The sequence below is a fragment of the Papilio polytes genome, unplaced genomic scaffold (assembly GCF_000836215.1).
Source record: "Papilio polytes unplaced genomic scaffold, Ppol_1.0 DF823980.1, whole genome shotgun sequence".
NCBI lineage: Eukaryota > Metazoa > Arthropoda > Insecta > Lepidoptera > Papilionidae > Papilio > Papilio polytes.
In genome coordinates, this window is record NW_013525224.1 from 1,328,747 (window position 1) to 1,346,234 (window position 17,488).

Sequence of the window (17,488 nt, forward strand, 5' to 3'; positions counted from 1 at the left end):
TCTCGTCTGTCGCACGCCCCTTTCTTGCTCACATCAAATACTTAAATGTAAAGTTTTTTGACGTATTGACTTTAACGATTTCACAAAACGTTAACAAAAAACTAAGTATCTTTTTTAAACTAATAGCAGTAACAAAATTTTTAATACGGGCGTGTAAAGGGACTTATCGTCGCAGAAACATTTGTATAATTAATATAATTGTAACTAGCGATATTAATTTAAACACTCCACTAAAGATCTCGTCAGGAATACGCGCGAATATTCCAATCTTTCTAATGACATTGACAGTTGTCAGCTAGGAACGTCACATTTATGCCGAAAATCTAGTGTTGCTTCAATTCTACAGCATGGTGCTAATTTTCTTCTTAACAGTATAAAGACTGGAATTAAATTTTGATTATAATTGCGTTTACCGGAGTTTCCTGTAGCCGTATCCTGTTTGTTGCGGTTATTGTGGTGTCCAAAATTAACCGCATTATTTGTTGTAATGATTTTGTGCATTAATTGCGAATACTTTTTAGAATGTTTGTAGTCTGGTTTGGTAACAAAATACTGTATCTAGGACTATAGGGTCATTTTGCAAATAATATAGGCGGTGTCAGAATAGCTACCGAAGTGAAGTATTTTTATTAATGTTATGTTGGCACTATTAAATAATTCATAATTAAAGTAGGATGGATGAGTATGAACAGTAAGGTATTAATATTATATTAATCGCGTATTATCTATACTAATATTAATTATTTTATTATTTATTGAATAGACTTCAAAAGTAATGAAACGTTTTCAAAAATTATTTTACTGTTCGGAAGCTAACAACGTGTGGTTTATTATTAGATTTTTTTTTTAATTCTGTGTGGACGAAGTCGCGAACAAAAGCTAGGAAGGAGTATATTATGAAATAAATGTATTGAATGCGGAGATTTACAAGGCAAGCTAGTTGTTTAACGTGTCGATTGTATGATGATTTAATTGTCGAATCGAATCGAGAGTGGAAAATCTTCGTAATAGTTGTCAAAAAACAATGTTTGTGTTTGAGGTCAGATGGTGTATCATCAATATTCATGAGAAGTTTTTCGTAAGATCAAAAAATATATTAGATTTTTACATCGCCCATACCGAATCTAAAATACACGAGCAAATCTCATACAAATTTTATCGATGACGTTACGAATAGATTCTCGCAACTGTCATGCAAACATTAGTGATAGGCTCTCATAATTTGGAATGTTTGGAGATGTCGAATATCACCTTCACGGTGTGTTAATATTTGAGATTTTAGTTATTAAATAAGATTTATAGATATATTATTTTTCAATATTAATATAGTCTGCGAATTAGATTGACATTGATTTATATATTTTTGAGGTCTGTTAAGTAGCTTACGTAAAGTATAGTAAGTACACTTAAAGAGTACATGAAATAAATTGTTATGTGCTGTGTTACGTAGCAACCCCTTAGTGTAGATTACACATATTAAAACAACACTAAGGATCTCTTTAAGTTAACAAATAATTTACAGTGAGATTATATGAGTTTCTTGGAGGAATTTGGAGCTAAATATCGTAGTCTCGGTAATTAATGTTACATACATTGTCATGCTAATCATTTCTGATTATATGGTTGCATGTTTTTAGACAGCATTGTCAAAATATTTATAATTCGTGATTGGAGTTAGTCGGTTGATTGAGCAATGAACGGCCCACGGGACCTGCATTCCTGCAATCATGTTTGAATGTGCCTTGATACATTACATAAATTATACCTGAGTTTTAAAAAGAAGTTTTGTTGGTTGGTGAATTACTTATATAAAGTTACGAGCTGTTCCCTTGCGGCTTTATCCGCAAGCAATTGTAAAAACTTTATTTAATTGATTTCATATGTCAAATTTCAATTGCAAATGCCAATATTCAAAAGCACAAATAATAACATTGCTCCCTTATAGTTGGCAGCTTGTAGTTTATTGTCCCTCTCCCGCATTAAGGTTTTTTCCAATTTATTAATCACCTAATTTTAATAGCATGAAAATATATAACCTAAAGCGTGTCGCAAGTGTAAGGTTTTTTATTGAAGAATGATTTTTTCGAAAATATGCTGCGGTTGCTGACATCCTACGCCACAAAGTAGTGTTTATTTACGCTTTATTATATTAGTTTAGATAAAAATAAAAATATAAAAAATGCTAGAATAGAGGACTATTGGTTGGGCATTGTTACTTTTAGCGCATACGTAGTATTGTTTCTTTCATATTGGTTTAAGTAATTAATTTCGCTTCATTTCTTTGCGAGGCGTTGCTCGGAAGTTAACATTTTTGTACCATTTCTATTGAATTGGAAAGTGCGTGTACAATTAACGCCAAACATTGGATGTATAATAATTACGATGTACGGAAGTACATGTAATACGATTATATCCCTATTGAATGATTTGGAAAGGCAGTTTTTTATATCTCGTGACTTAGTTCGCGTGACATAAATAAACATGAGTCGGTACGAATTATGCAATTAAATGCACTGCTTTATTTGAATCGTTGCACTAGTTAATCGATCAATTGTTCAATCTAGTGTATATATAGCATTTTTTTAAATAATGTAAACCCTTACATTCTTCTTTAGTGGCTAATTAACAACTCTGGCTGAATCACATTATTAAAAATTGATTTCAAATGAAATAAACCAAGTTATGAATTAAATGTAATTTTTAGAATATCTGCTTCCTTTCTAATTTAATCCGAAGTAACACTCGGAAGTACATTTTGTAGAGAATTTTAAAATAACTTTTCTACCTCTTGTTGTACATGTTTTGTGACCTCCAGGTTTTTACAACGAAAGAAAGCGACAATCCGTGTAAACATGAGAGAAAGGCTTGCATCCTGCAATGCTGCGGGCGACAAAGCATCGCGTGTACACGAGGGCAGAAGAGAGACAGAACAGTAGCATAGTGGAATACGGCTATTGTTTGGACATATACTTACTTCAAACAATACTTTTTTAACAGAAATACTTGTTAGGCAGCACTGCACCGTGTTTTACCTCACTGTTCTACCCTCGTGTGAAACTGGCATAACGCCTTATCCCTTTGTTAGACTCGTAGAGTTCCCTCGCTTTCCCTCGACGTTCCCTTTCATTGGGAGTAAAATATTCACTCGGAAGTGAGTGGTACGAGCTAAGTGAAGTGTCATGTTATACGACTAAAGTGAGGATGTATGTAACAGTCGGTTGCAGAAGCAAAGGATATTTATTACGTTGTTTTAACTATTTAAGAAATAATTTTGGAATTCTCATTTAGGTGCTGTGTATGTTTCTAACACTATCAATAAAAATAGTAATGTAATTAGGTTCGTGTAGTAATCGTGTTAAATTAAGTGGAGCTAACTTAAAGTTAACACAACAATTAAGTACCTAATGGTCAGTTTTCCAGTTACGTTTATCCATTCGTTAGTGTTTTTGGTTCTAATAATTTTTGAAATGCGTTTCCGAACTACGTAACTTGAGTTGTAGGTACTTAAACTTAGGTCAGTTTCAACGGAATCCTATAGTAATGATTTACTAGGAAAACTTCAGATATCCAGCATAAGTTAATGTTTACATTTATCGGAAGTTTTATAGTTATAAGATTGCAACATGGAATTCCTCATAAAAATCCACATGCTGGTTTATACGTTTGGATCGAAATTATTTGTTGCATTAACTTAATGTCAGTTAACCTTAATAGTGTCGTTTTGTAGCAAAGTATTGCTCAAGTAGAAACATACTGGTAAAGTTTCGTTGCTAAGCAATATCAAATGTACTGTATTTTAATCTAACGAATATATCTGATTTGGTGTTACTGTTTAGTCCCTTTCCCTGTCCATCATATTTCTAAAAGGAAAGGCTGGAGTGAAATTGGATTTAACTATGGAGAAGGATAGGAAGGGGATCCTTTTTATTTGCGTCTCCTCCGTCAATTAAGGATACCCAACGCATCTGCAATTGCGGATGTCTACGGGTAGTGGTTGCTTTGCCATTTGACCGGATTCAGGTGGTCGCTTGCTCGTTTTTTTTTATAATAACAGGGGGAAAGCGAGCAGCGAGATCACCGAGCTGGTCAACGACGTCCATGGACATCCGTAACACCAGAGGAACTACAGATTTGTTGCCGGCCTTTGAGAAAATGTTTGATACCTCGTTAAAAAAAAAAAACAGGGTTAATGTAAATTCGGTGATTAAAATCATTCGTGTTCTTTAAAAAGAATACTTTTCTTTGAATACTTTAAATAAATTGCCATATTTAATGTAATGGAACATAATTGTGACGATAATGTTATACTTAAAATGGATTTAACTTACGTTATAATATACTTAACAGCAAATTGTATTTTAAGTGTGAGATAAAACATTTGTATCAAACTTTATTGGTCGTAATATTGATCGGAGAGAGTATAAAGGTATTTATTGACATTGAAATGTAATTGATTTTAAGAGGATTAATACGATTTGATCATTAATGTGAAAGCTGATTCTTCTTGATACTTTAGCAATTGAAATTTAATAGAATTTTCTCTAAGGCTATAGAAAACAGAACGTTTCAACTTTCAAACGTCAATTAGTGGATCGTAAAGGAAAATATACTGTCTGTCAGTGTGAAGGCTGTGTGTATTTTCCTCGTAAGCTTTAATGGTGTTTAATGTTCGATTTAAATTGACTTGAAATAACCGTTGAAGTTAAATAACATTTGCACGAACTATTCACGTCTTGATTTTTTTAGTTAAATGGTTAAATTTATTAGTATTGCAGGGTGTGTGAGTGTGGAGGGGTACACGTAAATCTAGAAAGAAATGGATGGATTTTCTGAAAGATGATATGACCAAGAAGGGAGTGATGACTGGAATGACGAATGAAAGAGTTTGGAGGATTAAGTCTGGATAAGATTTTTTTTTATAATATAAGGTGGCAAACGAGCAAGCGGCCACCTAAGTCCACCGTAATGGAAAGCGACCGCTGCCCATAAACATCCGCAAATGCAGATGCGTTGCCTACCCTTCATTGACGGTGGAGGACATTTCCCCTTGCTATGCGTCTCCTCTACCGTCAAATTCACTTTTCCTTCCCAGCATTTCCTCTTAAGAAAAGGATGGAAAGGGAAAGGGACTAAAATTAGGCCTCCGGCACCACACTCATCAGACGAAACGCGGAATTGCTTCCACTTCACGCCTGTTTTCTGTGTGATTGGGGAGATGAAGGCAGGGTGCGTATTATTAGCTTACGTACCGAAACAGTTAATTCAATGTTTATAAGAATTTTATAAGAATTGAGTCATTTTGTTGAAAACCACGTTAAAAACATACTCCTGTAAGTATCTTCTTTGATATTATAAGACAAAGATTGATATTTAAAAGCTTTTGCAGTTATATACTTTGTTTTAGGCTTAAAACTTAATTTTAATATTACACTTATTAACAGGTTAAGAACATTTTAGAAGAAATTACAAGGTATCTAGTTCCCCACAGAGGGCGTCAGCGTAATATACTAAATCGTTTTTTATACCTAATATATCACGCATTTATTTATACTGTTGTATTTCTAGAAGACTATATGTAGTAAATTGTAAGATGCCAGTAATGTGATATGGCTTGTTACTTCCGTGTGATTGAACTTCCGTTAGTACGAGGGTCGTCGGCGACGGTTGTGAACTAATCTAACAGCGGATATGATGCGCGCATTGATGCATTTATTACCAAGAAAGGATAAAGCTACATAAATATGTAATTATAAGATCAGTTTGTTAGAAAACAAAATTTTCACAATTGATCAGTATTTCTGTGAACGTGTAGCATTTATTTGGTAGATGTTTTCACATCTACACACCCTGTATATTCTTCAATCAATTTGATGGTAAAAATATTGATATTTTAGCGGAAAAGGTGAATAAACTTGTCTTTACGTCATCGTGACGTCATTGCTATGGTATGCCAAGAAAAGGCAGGTTATGACATAACTCGTGTCGTCCCATCACAAGCACTTAAGTCACATTGTTGCCGTTTCACTGGCGGCTATTTATTTTATAGTCATATACAAGATATTTGACCATATGGGAAACGAAAGTCGACCATATTTGGCTTTACGACTGTTATCAATGAATTACATATCCTTTTACACTTTTCCTTTCGAACACGCATTTAAATGTCGGTAAATTTTTATTGAGTTGTTTTATTTTTAAGCTTTTTGCATATACTCAACTCTTCTTTAAAATCTCGTGTTCATTTTAAAATCTTCACTTTAGGCTCTTTTTTTAAATATTTGCTTTTTTAGAGTTATTTGTTCAGACTTAACTTTCGTCAAATTGTGTCTAACATTTTTTGTTCGTGTCTTCCTAAAATACCTTTGAAGCCAATTTGTCGCGTTCCTTCACTTTAATCTTCAGACGTAAATAATGTGACTGAGATATTCCTACTTAGGTTCCCTACACACAAATGTGATAACCAAAATTAACACATTTATTTTATAAGACATTTTTTAGAGGCTATGTTTCAGATTTTAACTGATCAAAATATTTAAATTTTGAAGTCCTAGGTATTCCTTATCCTTCCTTGATGCTTATAGACATACACAAAACCAGAGGAACTGCAGAAGCATTGACGGCCTTTGGGGTTATTATATTTTAGAAGAACATCTAATCGTATATCTAAAAGAGATTCCTCAGCGTATGAATTTTTAAGGATCAACTTTGATTTGATTATTATCGTAAACCATTAACATTTTTATCTACGGATCCCTTATTTTTAAATGCACTCCTGCAACCACTGTCTCCACATTTAACCGGCCCATTTTTTATTTATATTGGACTTAATATAGCATGCGGAAGCATTTTACTAACATCCCATTCCTGGATACGAATTCGGTAAAATTATAGCTAAGAGGGTTTAACATTTTTGACGACCGAATATAGAATGTTTTAAATAAACGTGGATTTTGTTGTATAAAAATTTAAAGCTGATGACTCGATCACGATCATTGTATTATATGGTTATTTAATCGTGTTATTTTCCTTTTAAGAATATTTGACATTTACGTAATAAATGTATTTATGGCATGATAGAGTTTTTATGTTTCTGCTGTTTTGTAATTACATTTAAAACTTAATAATCTGTTATTGTATATGGAGGCGTACACCGGCAGAGATAGACCTAGAAAGAGATGGACGGAGTTCGTGAAAGATGATATGATCTAAATGGGAGTGATGACTGAGATGATATGACTTATTTGAAGAACTAAAACCCGGTGCGCCGACCCTAAGAGAGAAGGATAAGGTAGGAGATGATAAGTTATTGTAATGTAATTAATTAAATTATTAGTTTTACATGATTTTGCGAGTTTTAGAGTATACATCTTTAATCATTTGGCAAGAATTATCATTAATTTAATGTATCTTCCTAGTACAATGCTTTGAGATACACTGTTTCTCTTTGAAAATCCCTCTGGGTTTGTTGCCAAACATTGCAAATTGCTCTACATCGCTCCGGCTGTCTCAAATTGCTTTTCGCTTTGTTGCGTCCAGGTATGAGTATCTGGGACAACGTCGTTAGTTTTTGCTGTGTGCTACCAAAGTGTTTGACTGTTTTAAGCATGTATTTGATTTTTAGGTTAGTTTAAAGTTACTTTATTGTTTGAAGAGACTTTTAACTTTTAATTTGGCTGACCATCATTATCTAAAAAATCATTCTGTATACACAACTTTTAAGTCGTGTATCTTCCGACTTTTGGTGTACAATTTAAGAAGGAAATTGATTCAAGGCAATGAAATATGCGTTTTTTTCACCAATCTCAAACGAATCATTGTCCAAGTGCAGACGTGTTCCTAGAGGCTGTAACGTAATGGTTTTCGTGACGTCGTATAATGTAACAATTACACTAGCAACAAAATTGACTTGTTCGTTCCAATCTTTAGGTTATTTACACTGGTCTATCAAGAAGGTCGCTTCTATTGTAGACGTCGGTTATGCGTTCTTCGACTTTTTATTAACGTGAAAAAGAAAGTTAAATGATTTTGAAGTGGATAATTTTATGTGAGAAGTCTTTTTAGAATCTCTGTCGATATTTCGCTCTTGAATAAGTTCTACAAACGACAGTTCAAATTTTAAATAGTCTGAACTTTGAACTCGTGAAACTCGTTCAGAACAGTCTGTAATATCCAATTATTGTATAGTACTTGTATTAAAAAAAAAACAAACAGTTCTTCCAGACTGTCCTTCACTTTGATGCCAATTTTAGTCGAGATATGTTCAGTAGTTTAGGCTACAAACTCTAACAATAATTATTCACCCATCCAATTTTTAGCATATACAATATTAGTAAGATTAGTAAGTAGATAGTTATTAGGTAGTTTTGTTCGTGAAAGATTGAAGGTGAAACGTGTCCTATCAAACCATAGACATAAGTGTGTCCACCATAGAGCCGGCACAAAGGCTGTCTATGCCATATACATCTCAATTGGGTTAACGTGCACATAGGTTTCACGGCATGGTGCACTCACATTAGTGCAGTGTACTGTTGCTATAGAAACGCATGTCTACTGGAAGTGGCTAGGAATATCCATTCAAGTGTCATTATTACCCTAGGTTATGTGAGTACGAAGTAGTTAATAAAATGATAAGCATACCAGCAGATTTTTTGGTGATTTTTTAAAATCGAACTCTTTACTGAAAAAGTATAGGAAGTATTCCGATGTTTGTTCCTTGTACATGGACTAGGGAATTTATTAGACTTAATTTTCACAGACTAAGATGTCCGGGAATTTTTCACTATCCTTTTCTTAAGTTTATTTTGTCACTTCCAGTTTGTTTATATCGTTATTAATAACAATACAATAACAACGATGGGCGCATGTCGAAATCACGGTCATGCCTTTTGCGGCTATCTACTTTATGGTGTTGCGTGAAAATATTGCAGGCGAGAACCTTAATGTGGCTCACAATTGCTGTACTGAGTTGATGTACTGTGCTTATACATAGTTGATAAAGAAGGTTTTCTGTGTCTAAATGTTTAAAGCTTTAATGTATTTAGCCGAATTATTTAGTAAGCCGAAGTACAGATTTTACTGCCTAAGTTTAATCAGTTGAAAGTGGACAAAACTTCCACGAAGTAACCATTTAACGACTCTGAGTGTAAAGTTTACGTTATAATTCACATTTTCTATGGAACGTTTAATTTATATGTGATAAAAATAAATGTATTTTGTCAGTTATGTTGTGACTTGATCGACTTTACCAACAAAGAAAAAATTTATGCAATGTTGTTGTGAGATTCAATAGTGCTTGTTTCTGTATGAATTTCCTTGCGTATGGAGAATTTTACGAAAAACATTTATTGTAAAGCGTGCGTTGCTTAAGGGTTTAAAGATTTGACTTGTAATTCACAGGTCCTGGGTTTGAATCTCTTCATGTACCCTTTGCACATTTTGGCGAAGATATTCAAAGGTATATAAAGTCAGTACGAACTGAGCCGGCGTGGTTGACTAAGGCATAGTCACCCTAACATAGGGTAGGCTCTCAGCCCTCTGGTGTATATGTTTTGTAGATAATAATGGACTTATCAACACTGAAATCACAGACGATTCAAATGAACATGAATTGACGTTTCTCGTTACAATCTCCAACGACCCTTCTTATGGAACCCTCGCAAGGGCAAGTAAACAAAAACTATTCTCTGTTTGTTGATTGTTCCCAGTTTCCTTTTGAATAAATATTGCACCGTTTTTGCTGTAGTTACTGCTAACTAAAGGTAATAGCCATGTAGCTGCACTTGCATGTATTACATACTGGTGGTAGTTACAACTTGCATGACATTAACTGGCTTGTACCAATAGCTAGATTTCACGTCTGCAAACTTGACACTATGTATTGGAATCGCTTTGATTCTCTGCGTAAAAAGAAATAATAAACTTACTGACGTCATGACAGTGGACAATGATGGTAATGTTAATCTTACTTCTTACTAATATTATAAATGTGAAAGTTTGGATGATTGGATGTTTGTTAAGGTTTGTAGCCTAAAAGGCTGAACAACTCTGGATGAAATTTGGCATAGATGTAGAGGATAGTGTGGAAGAACACATAGGCTACTTTCTTTTGTTTTTATTAATACAACAAGGACGGAGTCGCGAGCGGAAGCTAGTATTGGATAAACGATATTAACGATAAACGGTATGATTTTCCTTTTAAATAAACTCGTATACAGATATGAACGAGGAAAACAAATATAGGTATTATATGATTAAATTGAATTACAAATAATCCTTTTGATGTTATAGTTTTCGAAGGAAAATGAAATCATCGTATAGTCTATCAAATCGTTCCCTACAATGTTTGTTGTCGGAAATGTAAATATTTTCGTTGCATTGTTTGCGAATCCATTTTAAATCTATTGTTCTATGTTTGCTTTACGTCAGAGCTATCCGTCATCAGTGTCTTGCTGTTGTTTTGTGAGGAAATTAAAACTGAAACATTACACTGTTTACTAACGGCCAAAAATTAAAATGAAACTTAAATATTTAACAGCGTCTTAAATAATAAGATCACGCCACTCTTAAATTCCACATTTCATTGAAATTTCGATGTATGGCAGATTGTAAGCAATGGTTACTAAGCGAAGTGTTTGTTAGACTTAAGTATTGAGTGAAAAATTAATTACTTCTTGTATTACATGATTTGTAAGTAAATTTAGATTGTCTTAAAATAAATTTATCGAGGACTGAATAGAAGTTGAGCCTAAAAATAATTGTTATGATTATCATTGAAATACTCGTGAAGAAAATCTCAGTACATTTTCGAATAAATACAGAAATCTAGATCATGTAGGTCTAGATATTAATATGAAAGAAAATGAATCTCACTAACAATTTACTTCTAAGAAACTCAATCTTAAGTATAAGGTGTTGGCATATTTACAACAGCCTAAGTGATAAGAGTTGCAAGAACAGAAATAATAAAACACTATCACAATCTTAGATTTAAAATCTGTAAGAGAAAACTATTGTAGACCTATAGTGATGCTAGATTTCAAAGCAATAGGTGCTTACTTAAGCAATAAATCCAATCAATCTTTTGACCATTTTATCGCTGTGACGTTCATCAGCATACATAGTTTTATAGATTTAATTAATTCGCTATGATTGAATGAATTGTACCACACATTTGTAATATCTACCTGTATAGAGCGCTGCTCCGCCCCAGTTGTCAGACAAATCAATCAGGGGCGGCGAACTCTCTACACCTAGGGCTGTGCCTAACCTTTGTATTTCTAAAGTAATTAAGACTTCTAATGTAATAAATGTAATTGCATTAACAATGTTTAGTACAAAGTCTTTTTGACATTTCCATTTAGAGTACTGTCTGGTAACAGAAGCCTATTAAATATGCGCCGATTTTAATTGTAAATCCAATTACATTTAGATTATTTAATATAATCTTTGACTGAATCACAACGAATGAAATGAATCATAATAAAATGACGACTGTAAGTTTTAAGCAGGGAAATCTGTTGTGTTGAACCTACGCAGAATAAGGACAGTATTGATGAGGGCTTAACTAATACTGCTTAACAAAATATTTGCGTAACGGATATATGGAATTTCGCGAATAAAGTGGCAGAAAAGTAAAAGGTTCTACTCTCTCCGTCATTTTGTGATGAATAAAATTGATAACCAGCGACTCCTGCGCTCAAGGTAGCCGAGAAAGTAGGATCAAAAACATACGTGTCTTGAGAACTTCCTGATTTTAATCTAAATATTTCCACATTGTGTCGTTCCGTTTTACTTCCAACTCTGAAATGACATGCAGAGTATGCAAACGACGCGGCAGTGCACGGATTAGGGCACGATGGAGTTTTTTTTTTAATGTAAATGATGTCTCAGACTAATGAGGATGTATGTAAAAGCTAATTGTGATCACTGTAACGTACAATAAATTTGGTGTATTTTCATTTTTAACGTATTGAAATTGTTAGTGCAGAATGTGTTTGAATCATCCCTTGGTGATTATTAACTACTAACTTTCGCTCGTAACTCAGTCAGTGTGGAATTAAAAGAAACTAAATCCTATGTGTTCTTCCAGACTATCCTCCGCATTTATACAAAATTTCAACGAAGTCCGTTCAGTCGTTTGGGTTACAACAACAACACACAACCATTTGGCCATCTAAACTTTCGCATTTATAATATTAGTATGAAGTATGCTTAGTATGATTGGGTGAAGAAACTGCAGTTCCCCAAATTTTATCATTATACTCAGGAAAATCATGGTGCGGTCATTCGATTAGCTTTCGTGACTATGATGTTAGGTGGTCGCTGATCAAAAAGAGAAAAATAAGACAAAGGTCCCATAATTGAGATATAACGTTCACTTTTGACGTGTGGCATTATTACGTACACAACGCGCGGAAGACGGCAGCCTTTCAATCAAGATAAGATAGCTGTTCTCACGCCTCGACAGCAATCACAGCCGTGTCATCACTAACAGCACTGAAACATACATACTGATTAAAAATTTTACGTATAGCACACGATATTAGACTTGAGGTTTTATGATCCATTCTTAATTTAAAAGATGGGTCTTTACTTACTATAGGATTATATCTATGCGAAGAATTCGATGAGATTTTCTGAGTATTTTTAAAAAGAATCTCAGACTTGTCCTTTCTCCAGAGATGTGAATTTATCTTCCTGACCGTTTTTGATAACATTTCTTTTTATATTTAATTTTGCTTTTATAATATGCTTAGCTCTCTTGAAGTTTATTTAGGTTTTACGACACATTTTTCTACATATATTATTTTTTTTAATGAATACTTATAAGTTTCTGCTATATTAAACGTCATATAACAAAAGATGTATAATTAAGCTTGATATAGAATTTAATCCAGGTATAAAATAAAGGCTGAAAACTTTTTTCAAAGTATAAACATACGTACGCACGTCATTAAGCTTTGTACAACGCCCTTTGATAAATCAAGTCGAGGGGATGGCTTGTTCAATTCAGTGCCTGAAACGTATGTACTACGAGTGCAGCGTCTGAGTGTAATTTACATAGTATTATACTAGGTGTTGCTCGTAACTTCGCTTGCGTGATTAAAAAATGTAGCTTAAGTTATTCACTGATAACGTAGCTTTTTAACAGTGAAAGAAATTTTGAAATCGGCCTAGCAGTTTTCTAGTTATTTTAGTACATACAAAAATATAAATCTTTCCATTTTAAAATATTAGTATATTTATATAGTAGTGGTGTTTTAATGTAGATTTTTTTTTTTAATTCATAGTGTTTTGGTCTATATTATTGCTGTGTTAGTAGAAAGAGAATATTAACGATTTTTTACTAATTATATTTTAAGACTGTTAGAAGAGAATTACAAGACTAAAATATTTACATATATACATCTTTCAGTGTTCCTAATCCATTAAAATAACGATAATTAGTAAGGTTGAATTTGCACAAATGTTTTTTTTTATGATACTACATGTGTTTTTAAAGTTTTCAATTGTTTTGTAAACAAAAGACGTGTGTGTGATTGTATTTTGTCTGTCCGTGTTTTGACCCCGATCGTTTTTTGTTCCAGGTGGGCGATAACCGTCCGTTTTGCATGCGAGTAGCGTCCGCTATAATAGACGAGGTTCGATTCCGTGAACGGTAAGTGATGGAGCTTGTTTTCTATAATTTTCTCCGGCATACCGTGACGTTTCTTCCGTTTTAGATACTTTGACCTACTATTTTAGGTTAAGTTTGTTTAGATTAAGATTTCGTTGAAGTTCTTTTACTGAAGTTTTACAGATTTATAATAAAGAAACTGATGCTCGCGACTTCGCTCCGTTAAATAAAATATTCTACGAGTATGTTACTCAGTGATAACATAGCTTTTTAATGGTGCAAGAATATTTGAAATCGGTCCAGAAGTTTTTGAGTTATTTCGAAAATCTAAACATACAAAAATACAAATCTTTCCTTTTTATAATATCAGTTCAAACATAATTGTATTCTATGTTGTCTTTAATCTCCGTTTTGTCATATTTTATTATGAAAGTTATTTGAAAATCTATCACTGAAAAGCCCACATCAATCCTGTCGTAATATAGCGACGATAGTTTTTTAAAAACAGAGTTAATTGGTCCCTAAGTAAATGCCTTTAGTACTGCACAAATGCATAGTACTATTTAGTAAATGCGACGAGACGGGTCGATATGTTCGGATATTGAAACTGCACAGTCTCGCCTCGCGCCAGTCCAACGCCGGCTCTTGGCTGTACCGCGCGCGTTTTAAAAAAACTTTCTTCCGCAGTGTCTATGTTGACAGTGTTTTTTTCTGTGGATATATCGATATTTTTTCTTGAGGTTTTAATGTGATTATTTGAATTTTTTTTGGAATATTGATGAAGTTTTTATGTGTAAGTTTGACGGTAGATACGATAGTTTTTTACTTTTTTTAATGTATTTTTTTAAATTAAATCGAATTAAATTTATTCTTTTATTCTAGGTAGATTGCAATATAGGATATATTATTTTTATTTATATTTTGGATTTAATAATAGGTAAATATGGTCTTTTTCCTTGATTTTTTTTTGAATTAGAAAATATTAATATTAGGAATATTCCTATCAGAGATATTGTCTTCCTTGATATGATAAAAATTCAATATGACGCAGTAATCAATCAAGTTTTATCTCCGTGTTTTTTGGTCAACCTTTCTACGTTACTAGAATACTTTCGTTATAAATACGCAAAAAAATAACATTATTTTCATTATTACAATTAATTTTTATTCACAAGGAAACTTAGCACTAGATCCTGTTGAAATTGAAATACGAGTACGGTGTTATTTTTTTTCAATTATCCTAGGTAAATTACAATCGGACGGCATTTACTATTTGCCAGCGACATAAATGTTAACCATCAATGTGAAGGTAGATGTGTCCTTTGTTAGCGTCTATAGATCCTTACGTTTTAAGTTAGACTTACTTGAAGCTGGATTATCGTTTGCTAAGCCGATTTAAAGCTTATAGCTTAGTAAGCTATGTACTTCATATAAGACCAGTTTATAGTGATTATCTTTTAAGTACATAGGTATTATATTTTTTTTGTTTGTCTACGTTTGTGATTCATTAGTAAATTCCGTGGGAATTTAATGTTAAAAGTCGTTGTTCTAATGTTTTAAGATGTTAATTTACACAATTTGATACTTAACACCAGTGGTAAATATTCTTGCCATTTACAGGCTGCAGTTCGAATTATAATTTTATTTAGTTGTTGTTTAGATTACCTCTGATTATTTAGATGAACTAATGCAGATGGGTTAAAACTTGACGAATTGTAGGAATGTGTATGTTTTAAGTACACAAATAAATACCGAAATGTTAAATAATGGTATTGTATTTGGAGGAGACTTTTATTTTTACAGGACGACAAAAATGGAGTGCTCTTGCAATAGCGAAATTATTATTATTAAACCGTAAAATTATATATTATAACCTATATTATATTGTTTAGCACTTTTGTATGTAATAAAAAAGCTAAATAAATGTATTGGATAGCGAAATATCTGCAGTGATCTAATAAAGATAGATATACATAATAAACAAAATTTATTCCACATACGAAATCTACATTTAGGGTCTTCCTTAGCGCTCGCTCAGTGCAGTATCAGTTAATCTCTATTTCTGTCGTAAGATCTGTCGTAAATTTTATAGCAAAAATCAATTCGGTCTGCAGTGGAGTAGTAACTGGCAACCCTGAGCCTAAACGCAATGTTGCGCTATCGGAATACGATTCGTTACTCTTGTACAAATTACTGGCAACACTTGCTATCTGGACTTAGAACTTAAAACCTTACGTTGAAATGGGTGATATCGCTTATGAGAACTTGAGGAACTTGTAATTCTTTTCGTATAAAATTTCGTAAAAAAGTTTATTTTTGGAATTATCTTATGACATGTTGAAGTATGGAGACTACGGAATAGTGCTATAATTTATATTGCTACGAGCTGTTGCCCGCGACTTCGTCCGCGTGATATTAGAAAATATATGAAGTATATAAATTATAAAAAGCTACGTATCCCTCGGGAACCGGACATTTCTCTGGGATGAAGCTTATCTCATGTGTACTCCAGACTTTGTTTTATATCTGTGCCAAATTTCAATAAGATATGTTGAACCGTTGCAGAATGATCGAGTGCCATTAAAAAACTAAATTAATGAATCCTACGGGAACCGTAACTATTCCCGGGATAAAAAGTGGCCTATGTGTTCTTCCAGACTATGCTCTAAACCTGTGCCAAATTTCATGGAGATCCGTTTAGCCGTTTAGGCTACAAACGCTAACAAACATCCATCCATCCATCCATCTAAACTTTCGCATTTATAATATTAGTTAGAAGTAAGATTTATTCAGTATCATGTTGCTATAAGGATCTGTTAATAAAAATATTACAATGACGGTTGTAAATTCCATTTGTTGTTACGTTATTGTAGAAACGATCGCGTAGGAATTGATCAAGTATAACTGTTGCAACGAAATGCAGCAAATTTGCGTACACATGTCGAAATCGTTTTGTAATGCCTAAATCGGCTAACTCGGTTCGCGGTTTTCACAATGTTCGTGCAAATTTTGACTCAATTCTAATAGAAATTACAATATCGTTAAATGATAATTCAATAGTGGTTTTAAGAATATAACTGAACTTAATGTTTCTTGTTGTTTGATATTGGTCGATGTAAAGTACATACACTTTTAAAACCTGTTTTTTTTTAATTATTATTTACTAGGTTTTTCTCCTGTTAGGAAAAGGTTAGGAAAAGAATATATCCGATTGCGCGGTCCTGGGTTAGAGTTTTGCTTTTCGACTATCGCCACACAAGTCTAGAGTTTAGTTGGAATGTTTGTAAAAAAATATTAGTTAACACTAGCTTTCGCCCGTGACTCCGTCCGTCTGAAAAAACAAAAAATTGAGTAGCCTATGTTTTCATTCAGACTATCCTCTACGTCTATACCAAATTTAATCGAAATTCATTCAGCGATTTAGGTTACAAACTCTGACAAACATCCAGTATGATTAAAAATAGTTTGAAATTTATATCTTTGAAAAAAACATGAATTTTTAGAATAAAGATGTGAATTACATCATAAATTACTTTCGTTATTTAAAATGATGAATGAAAATTTAACTAGAAACGTTTTCGCTCTATGGTGGTCATAACAATGGCTTTAATTACACGTCTGGGCGCAGTGAAAGCGGACCCTAGAGCTCGCGGCCGGCTCTAAACGAGATTTGTTTATACGTCTGTATAGAACGAGTTCGGAATTGTTAACGTAGCTTATATAATTAGTACTAACTTATTCATGTTAGTAAATTAATTAAATAAGGGAAGGTTATTGTTTTGTTTTCATACTAGGTTACTGTTGAATTTAGGATGTGTGTAAAATGTTTTTGTCATTTCATCATTCCAGCCTGTGTTATTCTTTACAAAAAGT

The 17,488-nt window shown here is 33.1% G+C and overlaps 1 protein-coding gene across 8 annotated transcripts in view; it reads left to right on the forward strand.

Moving 5' to 3' along the window:
- LOC106101573 (formin-like protein 2) overlaps positions 1 to 17,488 on the forward strand; it is an 82,591-nt gene that overhangs the window by 17,707 nt on the left and 47,396 nt on the right. For 2 of the 8 annotated variants that reach the window (XM_013280842.1, XM_013280843.1), the window contains exon 1: positions 14,233 to 14,408. The exons of 1 other annotated variant lie outside the window; for it this stretch is intronic. The gene's annotated coding sequence lies outside the window, so the exon portion shown is untranslated. Of the gene's footprint in view, positions 1 to 13,586; positions 13,658 to 14,232; positions 14,421 to 17,488 lie in introns of those variants that run through there. 5 more of the 8 variants (XM_013280848.1, XM_013280844.1, XM_013280845.1 and 2 more) reach the window with 5 other exon arrangements.